The sequence below is a fragment of the Schistocerca piceifrons genome, chromosome 7 (assembly GCF_021461385.2).
Source record: "Schistocerca piceifrons isolate TAMUIC-IGC-003096 chromosome 7, iqSchPice1.1, whole genome shotgun sequence".
Taxonomy (NCBI): Eukaryota; Metazoa; Arthropoda; class Insecta; order Orthoptera; family Acrididae; genus Schistocerca; species Schistocerca piceifrons.
The window spans coordinates 355,527,662-355,540,489 of NC_060144.1; the positions used below are offsets into that span (position 1 = coordinate 355,527,662).

General features: G+C 37.0%; 1 protein-coding gene across 1 annotated transcript in view; it reads left to right on the plus strand.

Moving 5' to 3' along the window:
• Positions 1-12,828, plus strand: part of LOC124804616 (probable E3 ubiquitin-protein ligase HERC1) — a 790,356-nt gene that overhangs the window by 704,997 nt on the left and 72,531 nt on the right. The gene's annotated exons all lie outside the window — the stretch shown is intronic.

Genomic DNA, 12,828 nt, shown 5'->3' on the forward strand with positions numbered 1-12,828 from the left:
AAAGAGCCTTATACATTGCTTATATTTTATTGTGTAGTAATTTAATAATGAAAATTGCAGGATGGAAACAACAAGAGGAACAAACACTTGCTTCTGGTATTTATGCTACCTTTTGGTCAAAGGATTCCCATTCAGTGTTGAATGAGTCTTAATATTAAATGGAAGCAAAAGCATAGTGATGACTGCTGATTTTTAAAGTGTTATGTATATCTGACAATAAAGCTGTTGCTGGTTTAATGAGAAATTACTTGCTGTCAATGAGGTGTGCAGAACAAAATTGATAAAAAAAAGGAAAATAATAATATCAGTAGAACATATCAGTTAGTTTCTTCCAGTCACCCTGTTTCATTTTAAAGTATATCTTATAATGTATGCAAACTGCTCTGAATTGATATATATTTATTTGTCTATCCATTTATTTATCATCAAATTTAAAGGTTGCTGCCTAGTGGTTATGCTTCCCTGATGTGCAAAAATTTCTAATGCTATCTAATACTTAATATTTAATAATCGAGTAATCACACAAAATTTGTCTCACAATCTGATCTGATCTACCCATTTTATTTAATTTATAAATGTAATATTACAACTATAAATTACTTTTGTACCATGTTCCTTAAGGCAGCATTATTTTTTCATTTGCTAATGCATATGTGAGCATGATGTTGTCGCATCGGCACAAGAAACATGTAAACCTAGTGCATCTTTCCATGGGCACTCTGTTCTCTTCATCTCCTATGTGCAGCATCATTGATATGATGCTACCTTCAATTATCTTTCAGACAACTAACAATCTTTCAGACAACTAATGAACATGAGACTGTTATATCTGTTAGTTTCTTGGGTGATTCATTGAGTTTCACACATAGAAACCCTATCTGTTTATTCACGTCCTTGACATACTTCTACAGATTTCTGTTAACTAAGAAAATTATTTAGTGAGTTAATCTACTTCTCTACTTTTTGTGGTGTTAAGTTTAATTATTGGTAACTACTTTTATATGACATCACTGTAGTCTTCTGTGGTGGTGTTTGTTGTTATTTTCACGTTAGTGTTCTCTCATCTCATGTGGACTGTCCTCATTTTCATGGTCTTCAGCTGTATTTCTGTCCCATTCCTCTCTTCTTTCATCTCCCTAGGATGTCCTCCAGGTTCCACCTCTGAAATTTCAATGCCTTCCTGACAGATGCAACTCGCAATGACATTGTCTGATATACCTCATTCCACATGGCACCACATTCTATCCCTGATTATGTCGTGTATGCATTTGTCCATCAACATATACTTTCTTCTTCTATGAAATATCTGTGCATTGCACATTCCATGATGATAGTCTTTTGTTACCCAACCTCTCCATCGCCACATACATCACTGTTTCATTTTTTATCCTATTCTGGTATGATAGATATGGTCTGTGACCAGATATAAAGCGAACATACCTGCATAATGGATTGATATTGCCCATCAGTTATCTTTCCTCAGTGTTAAGAAATATATTGTAAACATGTCTTCCTAGCAGCTGCCCCTTAGCCATTAACTTGTGTCTTATTTTCAATTTGCTATCTGCATAACCACCCACAGTGTTCTGGAGATTCTCTTACACACCTCTGGAACCAGAACACTGCTTGTCTATGTCTTATAACAGAGTCAGTGTGCCATATCCTTAAAATCACCATTAGATCATCTTTTATTATTGAATGGTAGGTCCCTGTAAGTCATAGCAACATCCCTATTTGTACCTATTCTAACAACTTGGACTAGTGTTACCACTCTCTCTCTCTCTCTCTCTCTCTCTCTCTCTCTCTCTCTGAGCCCAAACACTAGCTCCATATGCCACAGTACTGGCAAGAATGTCATTGTGATACATTCTGATTAGCTGTAACAAGAGTTTGATTCTATTTTGAGCAATATTCACGGTTTTTGTGGATTATGGCTAACACTTTGTTGCTGACACCAGTCCATGCACAAGCAATATTCACGGTTTTTGTGTATTATGGCTAACACTTTGTTGCTGACATCAGTCCATGCACAAGCAATATTCAAGGTTTTTGTGGATTATGGCAAACACTTTGTTGCTGACATCAGTCTATGCACAACAATGCACAGTAGCAGTATGTTCTAAAAAGCTATGCATGAAAATGTGATTTTTCAGGGGGTCGTAACTCAAGTTCTATTGATCGCAAAGATAAAGGGTCAAATTTTTAGGATTTCCTTGGCCTAGCAAACATATGTATACCTATCAGAATAACCGACTTACTGTAAATAGTCTACAGTACAGTGTCAAAATTTAAATGTTACGCACTTCCTCCAGCCCAGGCAAATTGAGCACACTTGTTGGTTCTTTTGCATCAGGTGTGGTCTGTGGTGGACCTCAGGCAGCTTATAATAGCACCATTTGTTCCTGGACATTTCCCGTGAAAACCCCCCAAAAACCATAATTTTTGGATACAAAATATACAAATTGTGGGGATGGTCACTTCTGTACTTTCTTTCTTCTTCTTCTTCTTCTTCTTTCATTTCACCCTCTTTGGGTACGCTGGATCAATTATTTCTTTGCGCATTGTTCTTTTCTTAGGGCCTTGTATTTCTTCATTCTTTCTGATTCTCTTTTCCTCTCTTCTTCTGAGATGCAGGGTTTGGACTTTTGTGTAGATTTGTCTTGGAGCCTTATGTTTTCATCTTTAGTAATTGATTTAGCTGTTTGATCAATAAGTGAATTTTCTGAAATCTTTAATTCTACTAGGTCTTTCTCCATTTCTTTAAAACAGTTGGGTTTCATTTTGCGGTTACAGAAATAGTCAAAGATTTGTTAAGTTAATCTGTTGGAATTCATCCTGAGAAGATGACCATAAAAATTTATCCTCCTTTTTCGCATAGTATCTGAAAGTTTTTCAATTTTCTTGTAGAGAGTTTCATTTTTGTTGTGTATAATCTTATTGTCTTGAAATTTTGGTCCTATGATTTTTCTTAAAAGTTTTCTTTCCTTTAGCTCAAGTTTCTCCATTTGGCTTTTGAAATTCATGTTTAGTGTTTTGCTGCATACAGTGCTTCTGGCTTAATCACTGTCTTGTAATGTGTAATTTTGGACCCCTATGAAAGGGATTTTTTGTTGTATGTATTTTTTGTTAGTTGGAAGGCCAATTCAAGTTTATTTTTTCTGGATTCCATTCATTTGCTTTCCGCAGCATTCCAACTAATCCATTCTCCAGGATATTTGAATCCTTGTACTGTTTCAATCTTTTGTTCTTGAACTTTGAGGTATTTACATGAGTGCTTGATGTTTGTCAATATCTTAGTTTTTTCAAAGGAGATGTGAAGACCTATTTTAGCTGCTTGTTTCTTTTGTTCAAGGATTTGCTCCTGTGCTTATTCCATTGTTTCAGCAAGCAGGGCCATATCATCTGCAAAAGCAATGCAATTTACTTTAAGATTCCTCTTTTTGCAACCCAGTCTTATACCACTCTTAATATTTGTGTTCCATTCTCTGACTACTTTCTCAAGCGCACAATTGAACAGCAATGGTGAGAGCCCATCCCTCTGTCGCACTCCCGCTTTTCTTTCAAAGGGGTCTGATAATTCGCCCATAAATTTAACTTTCGAAAATGTATTTGTAAGGGTCACTTTTATAATATTAGTTGTTTTCTTATCCAAACCCATTTCTTCCAGGACTGATAATAGAGATTCTCTATCAAACAAATTATATGCTTTTTTGAAATCAATAAAGAAGATTACGTATGTCTTTGCCCTTGAGTTTTGGTATGCCATGATGCTTTTGAAATTTAGTATTTGTTCCGAACATGATCTACACTTTCTAAAACCTCCCTGGTATTCCCAGAATTGTGGGTGTTTCTTGAATGGCTGTTATGAGTATGTTGTGGTTATTTAGCATATCTATTAGATGTTTTAGTTTTCCAATTGTCAACAGTGAGTTTGCATTGAAAGTTGCTAGGTACGTTGATTGCCTGTGTTGAAATTTGGATGAGATTCCAAGACACTCCACCGAGTGAGGTGGTGCAGTGGTAGACACTGGACTCGCATTCTGGAGGACGACGGTTCAATCCCGCGTCTGGCCATCCTGATTTAGGTTTTCCGTGATTTCCCTAAATCACTCTAGGCAAATGCCGGGATGATTCCTCTGAAAGGGCATGGCCGACTTCCTTCCCCATCCTTCCCTAATTCGATGAGATTGATGATCTCGCTGTCTGGTCTCCTTCCCCAAAAACAACCCAACCCAAGACACTCCAACTTGTCTTTGTGCAATGTTGCAGACTCCGCAGAATCTGAATGTCTGCTGACGTACTGGCATATGGTGGATCATACACCTGGGGTAAAATAGTTTACATCACACATTCCATGACTGATGAAAGTTAGTTTGGGTGTGGCCCAAAGGCCACAAAAAATACAACCAAGATTGTGAGTGCTGGAGGTAGTTCTTCTGCTCTCTCCGCCATTGGGAATCTGTACTTCCTCTTCCGTCTTTGACACCGTTGACCAGGTTTCACCTAGTAACCCTAAGCAGGGACCCTTACAGGGTGCTACCATCCGGAGCCAGATGGACCCAGGTTTTTTAACGAGGTGTTACTCCTCCCCCTCCTCCTTCCTCATCACTTGCGAAATGAGGCCCCAGACTTGGGACCAGCAATGGTGGAGTTTTCTGTAGTTTCTATTCATAGCAGATCACCAAAATTTTTCCTGTATGTTCTCAAGGTGATATTCTCAGGGAGGTTTGAAACTTTTCTCAATATCATTATGTATTATTGATATCAGGAGGTTCAGAGTTACCGTACTTATGCTGAAAACTGCAAAGACTACTTTTTAGCCATTTTTACTCCATTTTCTGCAATTATCTAAGTAACTGACCATAGCAAATGGATCAAATTTAACTGTTTGTTCTTTAGACGTTCATCTAGAAACACCATTTTCAGAACTCTGTATCCATTATCAAGATATCTGAAAAGCCATGATTTTTGGGTACCAAAAGTACCAGTTGTGGGGATGGCTACTTCTGCAATTTCTGTTCATGGCAAATCAACAAAATTTTTACACATATTCTTGAGTTGATGTTTTTGCAGAATGTTGAATCTATTTTCAGTATCATTATCTGTTACAGATCCAGAGGTTCGAAGTTACAGTACTTATGCATGTAATATCCAATATGAGGTGTAAATGTAGTTTTAACTGACACAGTGAACCCATAACAAGAGTCCTAGGGTCGTCACAAGGGTTTTAAGGTCACCAAGACTGCATTTTTAGTCAGCATTTTTTACCAATAAAATATGACATGCTGTCTCTGAAAAATGGGCAGTTCATGCCTACCGTATTTACTCGAATGTAAGCCGCACTTTTTTCCGGTTTTTGTAATCCAAAAAACCGCCTGCGGCTTAGAATCGAATGCAAAGCAAGCGTAAGTTCTAAAAAATGTTGGTGGGTGCCGCCACAACTAACTTCTACCGTCGAATGTATGTAGCGCTACACAGGCATGCTTTGTAGGCACAAAGCTAAATACTGGCACCAAATCCTCTGCGTCAGTATATAAATTAAAAAAAAAAAGGTGGAAGACGAGCTTTTTTCTCCGCCCAGAGTTTCGACCACTGCATTTTCATACATTATCCAATGAAGTAAATACAAATTGCGTATCGTTCATCTTTTAATGAAGCAGCATTTTAATGTACTACAAAAATCCGACTGGCAAGACTGTTTGGGATGTTTGTCAATATGGCCAACTCTACTCGTCAATATGGCCAACTCTACGTTCTGAATTTTTTCCTACCTGTGGGAAGAGATGGTTGCTAATAGGAACTTTTATGAATTGTGAATCACATGCAGTATTCTCTTCACTGTAAGAATAATACAAATATAAACATTTTGCCATGTATTGTTTCGTGTTTGCTGCTATCTCATTTAAATCCTGCCTGCCTAATAAACTACGAAACTAGAGTGAGACAACAGCAAACGCGGAAGAATATACATGTCATGTTTATATTCGTATTTTTCTTATGCCTAATAGTGATACAGTCAAAAATGAAGCACAGCAATTGACTAGATTTTTAAATCTAAGATGACTAATTTCTGTGCAGAATGTAATGTACTAAAGAGGCGCCTGCAAAGATTTTCAAACGGAGAAAAATTTTCGCTAAACTCTCGTTCAGAACATCTTCTATCATACGCAGTCTATTATTTGGTTCTTGGTGATCATTATCAAAGAAAGCTGCGGTGTAAGTAACAACAAATGGCAGTCTCTTGCCATTGTTTCGCTAATGAGACGATTCCTCTCTCTCTCTCTCTCTCTCTCTCTCTCTCTCTCTCTGTTTTTTTTTTTTTTTTTTTTTTTTTTTTTTTTTTTTTTTTTTTTTTTTTTTTTTAAAAAAAAAAGGCGGCGGTAGCGCGCACAAAAGCAAGCCATGCCGCGAGCGGCGACAGGCCGTAAACATGCACTATCAGAATGCGACAAACAATGCATGACGCAGTTCATTAATGATTTTTCAGCTTAGAGTGACGTACACACCAATAACAAAGAAAACGGAACTTATCAGATCAAAGAAAAATAAGCAATCAATTCAAACCAGACGAAGCATGTGAAAAAGGAAGGGTACCCTTATAAATACAGACGGAGCGCCTGACGCATAGCAATGGCTACCTGGTAAAGCTTAACTGCTAAGCTTATGACTCGAACCAAACTACTGTAGCATCATTCATTCGACCTAAATTGTGTCTCGTATTACAATGGACCAACTTTGTTTCGATTTGGAGATGCGGCCTAAAACTTTTCTCTCCCCTTGAATTTCGAGTATCAAATTCCAGGTGCGGCTTAGATTTGGGAAATTTTTTTTTCCTTGATTTCGAGTCTCATTTTTCATGTGCAGTTTAGATTTGAGTGCGGCTTAGATTCGAGTAAATACGGTATATAAATATGCCCAAAGTGGTAATACAGTGACAAAAAATGGGCTAAGAAGGGTCTTAACACAACTGAAAATAACTTAAAAGACTGTCAAACATTATGTAAAACTGGAGAGCCTCTAAATCCAATAAAATATTTCTAATACCTTATTTCTCATTTAAGATACAAATCATAAGCTTCATGTTTATGATGAATTGCAATCAGTGAGAAAAGTACCCAGAAAAAAAAAAAAAAAAAAAGAGATTTTGTATTGACCTTGTGTTATGAACACTTATTTGTTGTTTACATGTGTCAAAGTATATAAATGTGTTGAAGTATATAAACAAACTATCAGAAATATACCAATATATAGAATTCATTATATGTAAGCAGCACACCCCGCTGTAGCAGGAAAAAAGGGGAAACAACAGCTAAATTCTCCTGTTGGAACAGAAAAAAGGCTAATATGTTCCTCTTTTGAAGACTCTGACAGAAAAGTGGGGAACGAGATGCAACACAATCCTCAGTCTGCCCTTCCTCACCAAGAATTTTGGCATGCAAATATATTTATGATTTTTTTGTGCTGAAAGAGATTAGCAGAGACACAGTGATGGAGGAAGATAGAGAATACAGTGCCAGTGGGAGAGAAAGAGAGAGGAAACAGTGATGGTGGGAGAGAGAAAGTGCCAGTGAAAGAGAAATGGAGATGGTTGAAGACAATCGCAGTGGGAGCGAAAGAGAGAGGAGATATTGGTGGTCAATGAGAGACAGTTGCAGTAAAAGAGAAAGAGAGATGGATGGATATAGAAGTACTGGAAGTGAACAGGGTACAGTGGAATTGAAAACCACAGATAAGTGGAGACCATACATAGGCTTGGTCGATGAGGGGAGACGGGGGTTGCTGGACACTCCCAGTCTGGCAAATTTTAACACATTGGTGTAGGGGAAAAATAAGTTGAACGCCTGAGAATTTTTGAGCTGCCGAGCTACGTTGGAGACTGGCAGTGAGAAACAGAAGTAAAAGGAGACAGTGTAAGTGAGAGAAGAGATAGTGGCAGGGGGATGTGCTATAAAACAATGGCAGGAGAAGGAGATAGTGGGAGAGAGGCACATGTGGACAGTGACAGTGAGAGGGAGAAGCTGAGTATGAACACTTAACTGAAAAGAGAGACAGGGTAAAAGAATTTAGAATGGTCTGTGTTAGTAGTGAAAATATGTTCTCATTCCAGAATTTTTGTTGAGGAAGATAGAATGAGGATTGAGACAGCTGGTTCCCCACTTTTTTGTCAGAGCATTTTAAAGAGGAACATCTTTGTCTTTTTTGTGCTCCAACATGAAAGTTTTTCTGCTGGTTTTTAATGTGTGCTATGAAGTTTTGCTTTTCATCTAACATGATGCCTAAATATCTATATGTTGCTACTGTCTGCATGGTCCCTCATCCAGTCAGTCATAAGAATAGAGCAGTCAAACATTTAAAAAAATGTTTCACTTACCAGACTGTATTCCGTCATCTGGCAGAAGAGAAGAGAGGGTGGATAAAGTTTTAAGTTGGTAGGTCCACTGGTCTGTACAAAAAATGGAACAGTCCATGATGCCAAAATCATTATTAGAACATATTATTTTGTAAAGTTATGATGAGTAATTTACATACCCACACATACTTATTTTTCATTAAAAAAATTAAAATATTAATTGTAAACAATTAGTTCTGAAAAATCCAATTTTCTGTTACTAACATTTACCCATCTTCTCGCCCAAGAATTACATTTTTTTAGTTCAATAAGCTACTGCATACTTTACCTTATACAGTCTCATTATTTCTGGGATGATGATATTATGGAAATTTTAAAATTATAAATTTGTGTGAAAATAACTGCACTAAAAATCAACTTAACATGCCCTTCAGTTTTACAGTTTTATTTTAGCTAATTATAAACTCATAAACATATTAGTACTGATTATAAAAATTTGTAATTTTGTTGGTATATAATGCACAATTCTTCATTACAATAAGGAAGTAAAATATTTGGTATGATGTATCAAGTAAAGCTGTGTATTGGGCAGTGCATTAAATCTGAATGTTGCATATTCCAACATTTGATTCAGGGCTATTACATTACATTACAAAATTAATTTTTTATATTACAGACTCACAAGTATTTTGTTCATTAAATAGTGTTGTTCATATGATCTCAGAAAGTCTTTGATGGAATAAAAATAATGGAGGAAGTAAACTAACAATTCACCGTACAGTTGGGATATTGGTTAGTTTATAGGCACAGAAACAAGACTGAAAACATTGCTAAGGTTTCAGCTGATATCTTTCTTCAGAGATAATTAATACAGAAAAGGTATACACTCAGCTGCACAGCTATATTGTATGCTTTGAGGTTGAAACTGAGAGACAAGTGGAGGGTATGGTGGCTGGCAGCTAGTGCCCTGGGTAGTTATGTGACACCAGGAGTTCCTTTACTCTCAGAGGTAACATATTCTTTGAACCAAAAATAATTTTTTTTGTCTAGCTTACTATCTAAGTGTTTAATCTAATTCACCCAAATTCTGACAAAACAACTCACTGTGTGGGCAATATTTTCTCCACACACAAAAAACTGTCAGAGTTTTCTGTTATGTTTCCCTGGACCAGAACTCTCAAAAAATTACTTTGAAATTTGGTTACTGACTACGTTTTTTTTTTTTTTTTTTTTTTTTTTTTAGCTAAGTAACATGCTGTTGGCTTTAATGCTACTATTACTAACAGATACCCTACATATTTTGTTAAATAAGTTTCACATTCTACATGCATGGCTCCATTAGCATCTGCCTGTTTTCTGAGGGTGTCATTATGTATGATACTTCACTCATTCTCTGCAATAATCAGTTCACCGTACTTCAATATAATATTTTTACTGCTTTTATGCCTGTAGGCCTTGTCCTCTTCATGTGCAGATTCATAATTTTTCTCACAGGCTCTATATTTGTTTGTAAGTTTCCATTTTGGCTCTCTTATGTGTACATTAATTTAGCAGTGTTTCTACCATGTCTTGAAAACATTAGTAACTGATTCTATTTTCACAAACACTAAGTTCCAGTTTGGCTAACATGTTGTTTGTATTCATTCTTAAATGTTCTCATTCCTTCTTTGATCTCAGATCTAAATGCCACAAGCTCCATCCTTACACATATTCATTACTGCACTTTATCCCAATTACTTGAGACCCCATCAGTTTCATGAACTCATTTACATCCTCTTCAAAGGCTGTATTTCTCCCTATGCTCTGTACAGGGGTTTGACCACTTCCAGATTGACTGTGCACATAACCACTATCCTCAAGTGACTGCCCACTACTGTCTGTCCTGTCAAAGGTAGCTGTTTTTTGTTTTGTAACTTTTGGTTACAACTGCTCAGCTCCATTAACAAGATCCAATTTACCTGTATGGTACTAATTGTCTTTTGCCCTGCCATGTGCGAAGTCACAGCCCTCATTGTTTACTATTGTAACATGCATTTCATTCATTGTGCCAGCTTGCTCTGGTGTGTCTCCTTTCTGACTTACTTCCACAACAATTGAGAAATCCTCTCACCTTTGAGCTTGAGTGTGAAATGCTGCCTTCTGTCAATCTGCACACGTGCAGTGCTGCCAGTTGGTAATGTGTGATGAGGGGTCACCTTCTTGGATGACAATCACACCACAGGCTGGAACTGCCTGCTGCTTAATTCAAGGGCTATATACGTTCTGTTGTCCTTATGGATGGGCATGCATCATTTGCTGTTCTACAGTGTGTAATTCAGGACCACTTGGCATAACACTCACTGAAGCTATCCTTTGTTTAGTTTAGGGATTTCCTGCATCCCAATCATTCACCATTACAAGAGCACTGATTGGTGCAAGTTATAGTTTTTTCATACTAATGTACTGTTTCCATACATACAGCTACTTTGCTCCTTGTCCTCTGGCCAGTTAATATAATCCAACAAATTCCCAGCCAATAAACCACAAGAAATATATCAGTTTTTTACACAATAAAAAATCATACTTTGTTTGTTCGATAGCACGTAATATACTTAAAAAAGAAAACACTGCTCTTACATTCGCAGAGCATTTCCTAATACCTTTTCACCCATCCCTTAGACACACTCAAAAAACAGAGATCAAAAATGCTGTAGGCGGGCTAACATACAACCCGCTGCAGTGAGCTCTTAGTATTGTCTCCCACAATTACAACAGCACTACCTGAAGAAGTAAACCTTACCAGGATAACCAGTCTGACAACTGCTAACCTGATATGTTTCAATATGTCAGTATTAGCAGACCATCAGTTTAATAAATCCTGGCTGCAAAATACTAACCCAAATTATCTAGAGAAGGATGGAACAAATGATATAATCTGAGCTAGAGGAAGAACAATTTAAGGTATGGTAAAAGGTAGGAACACACAACGTGATACATACTGACCCTATGTCTTACCTTATAAGATAGATTGAAGAAATGCAAAACCATGTTTATAGTATTTACAGACTTAAAAGAAGTTTTTGACAGTATCAGCTTGAATATATTCTATATTCCGAAGTATCAGTGCTAAAATACAGGAGGCAGAAGGCTAACAACAACTTGTACAGAAACCAGACTACAGTTATAAGAGTCAAAGATTATGAAGAAGGAAGACTTGGGTTTCAAATCCCATCAGTGATGAGTTTTGTTAGAGATGAACATGTGCTCAGTTTGGGGAAAGATGGGAAGGGAAATCAGCTGTGCCCTGTTCAATGCAACCATCCAAGCACTTACCTTTTTTTTATAAAGTTCTGGTTTTTTACATCTTTTTGTATTGGACACAACAGAAAACGTGACAAAACAGGTAAAAGGCAAGCTACTATTTTTATCTGAAAGAAGGCAAGTTCAGATACTTGCACTGTTCTCCCAATTCGGGTTTTTGCTTTTTCTCTAACTGCCACTTGTGCTCCATGAACATCTCGTAGAATCAAGTGGGCTATACCTTCCTGTTGTGATTCTAGTGGAGTTAATTGATAGTTAACTACCATCTTCAATATTATAGGACTGTGAGAAAAATTAAACTTACATAAATAAGTCTCGTAAATTCAGCAAGCGAATAAAAACAACACTGGAGCAGTATATTGGTCATGTTTTTATTTAATGAGTTTGTACTACTTTTGATTAAGTAAGGCAATTAATTGTAAATTTTGTTGGTTATGGACTTCACACTACCATGTCATTTATTCAGTGAGATGATTACTACCACTAATACTGCTGTGTTGATCATTTATATCATTACTATATCATTACCTCATATAAATATATGAAGATTATTATTTAAAAATAAAACTGTATCTAAGATGTACACTAATGGAAAAATATCACGACACCAAGAAGGAGTTGTGTGACATAAACAAAAGTTGGTAGGCATGTTTCTACATCTGAAAGACAAAAAAACTCCAACTTGATGCCAGTCACATAAGAGTGGCACTAGAAGTGCCATCATGAGGATGCAAATCAGGTTTGCTTTAATACGTATTGTAACAGTCAAGAGTGGTAGTTATCTTTGAGATTTGACATGGTGAGTTGATGTTAAATGAAGAATGTCTTTAAGGCGACAAAGACACCATTATCAGCCCTCCCTGGGTTTGTACAAGGTCATGTAATAGGGCTACAAGAAGCTGGATGTTCCTTTCATGCTACTGCAGAAAGACTTGGCAAGAATATAGCCACTGTCCATGATTATTGGCTGCAGGGGTCATGAGAATGTACGGTCACAAGAGGATTGGGTTCTGGGCAGCCACATGGCATTTGCAAGAGGGAATACCATCGTGTTCGGTGTGTGGCTCTGGCACTTTGTACTGCATTTACAGCAGCAATTTGAGCAGCAGTTTGCTTCACAGTGACATAATAAACTGCTACAAATCAGTTATTTCAAGAATAGCTCTGAGCCAGATGCC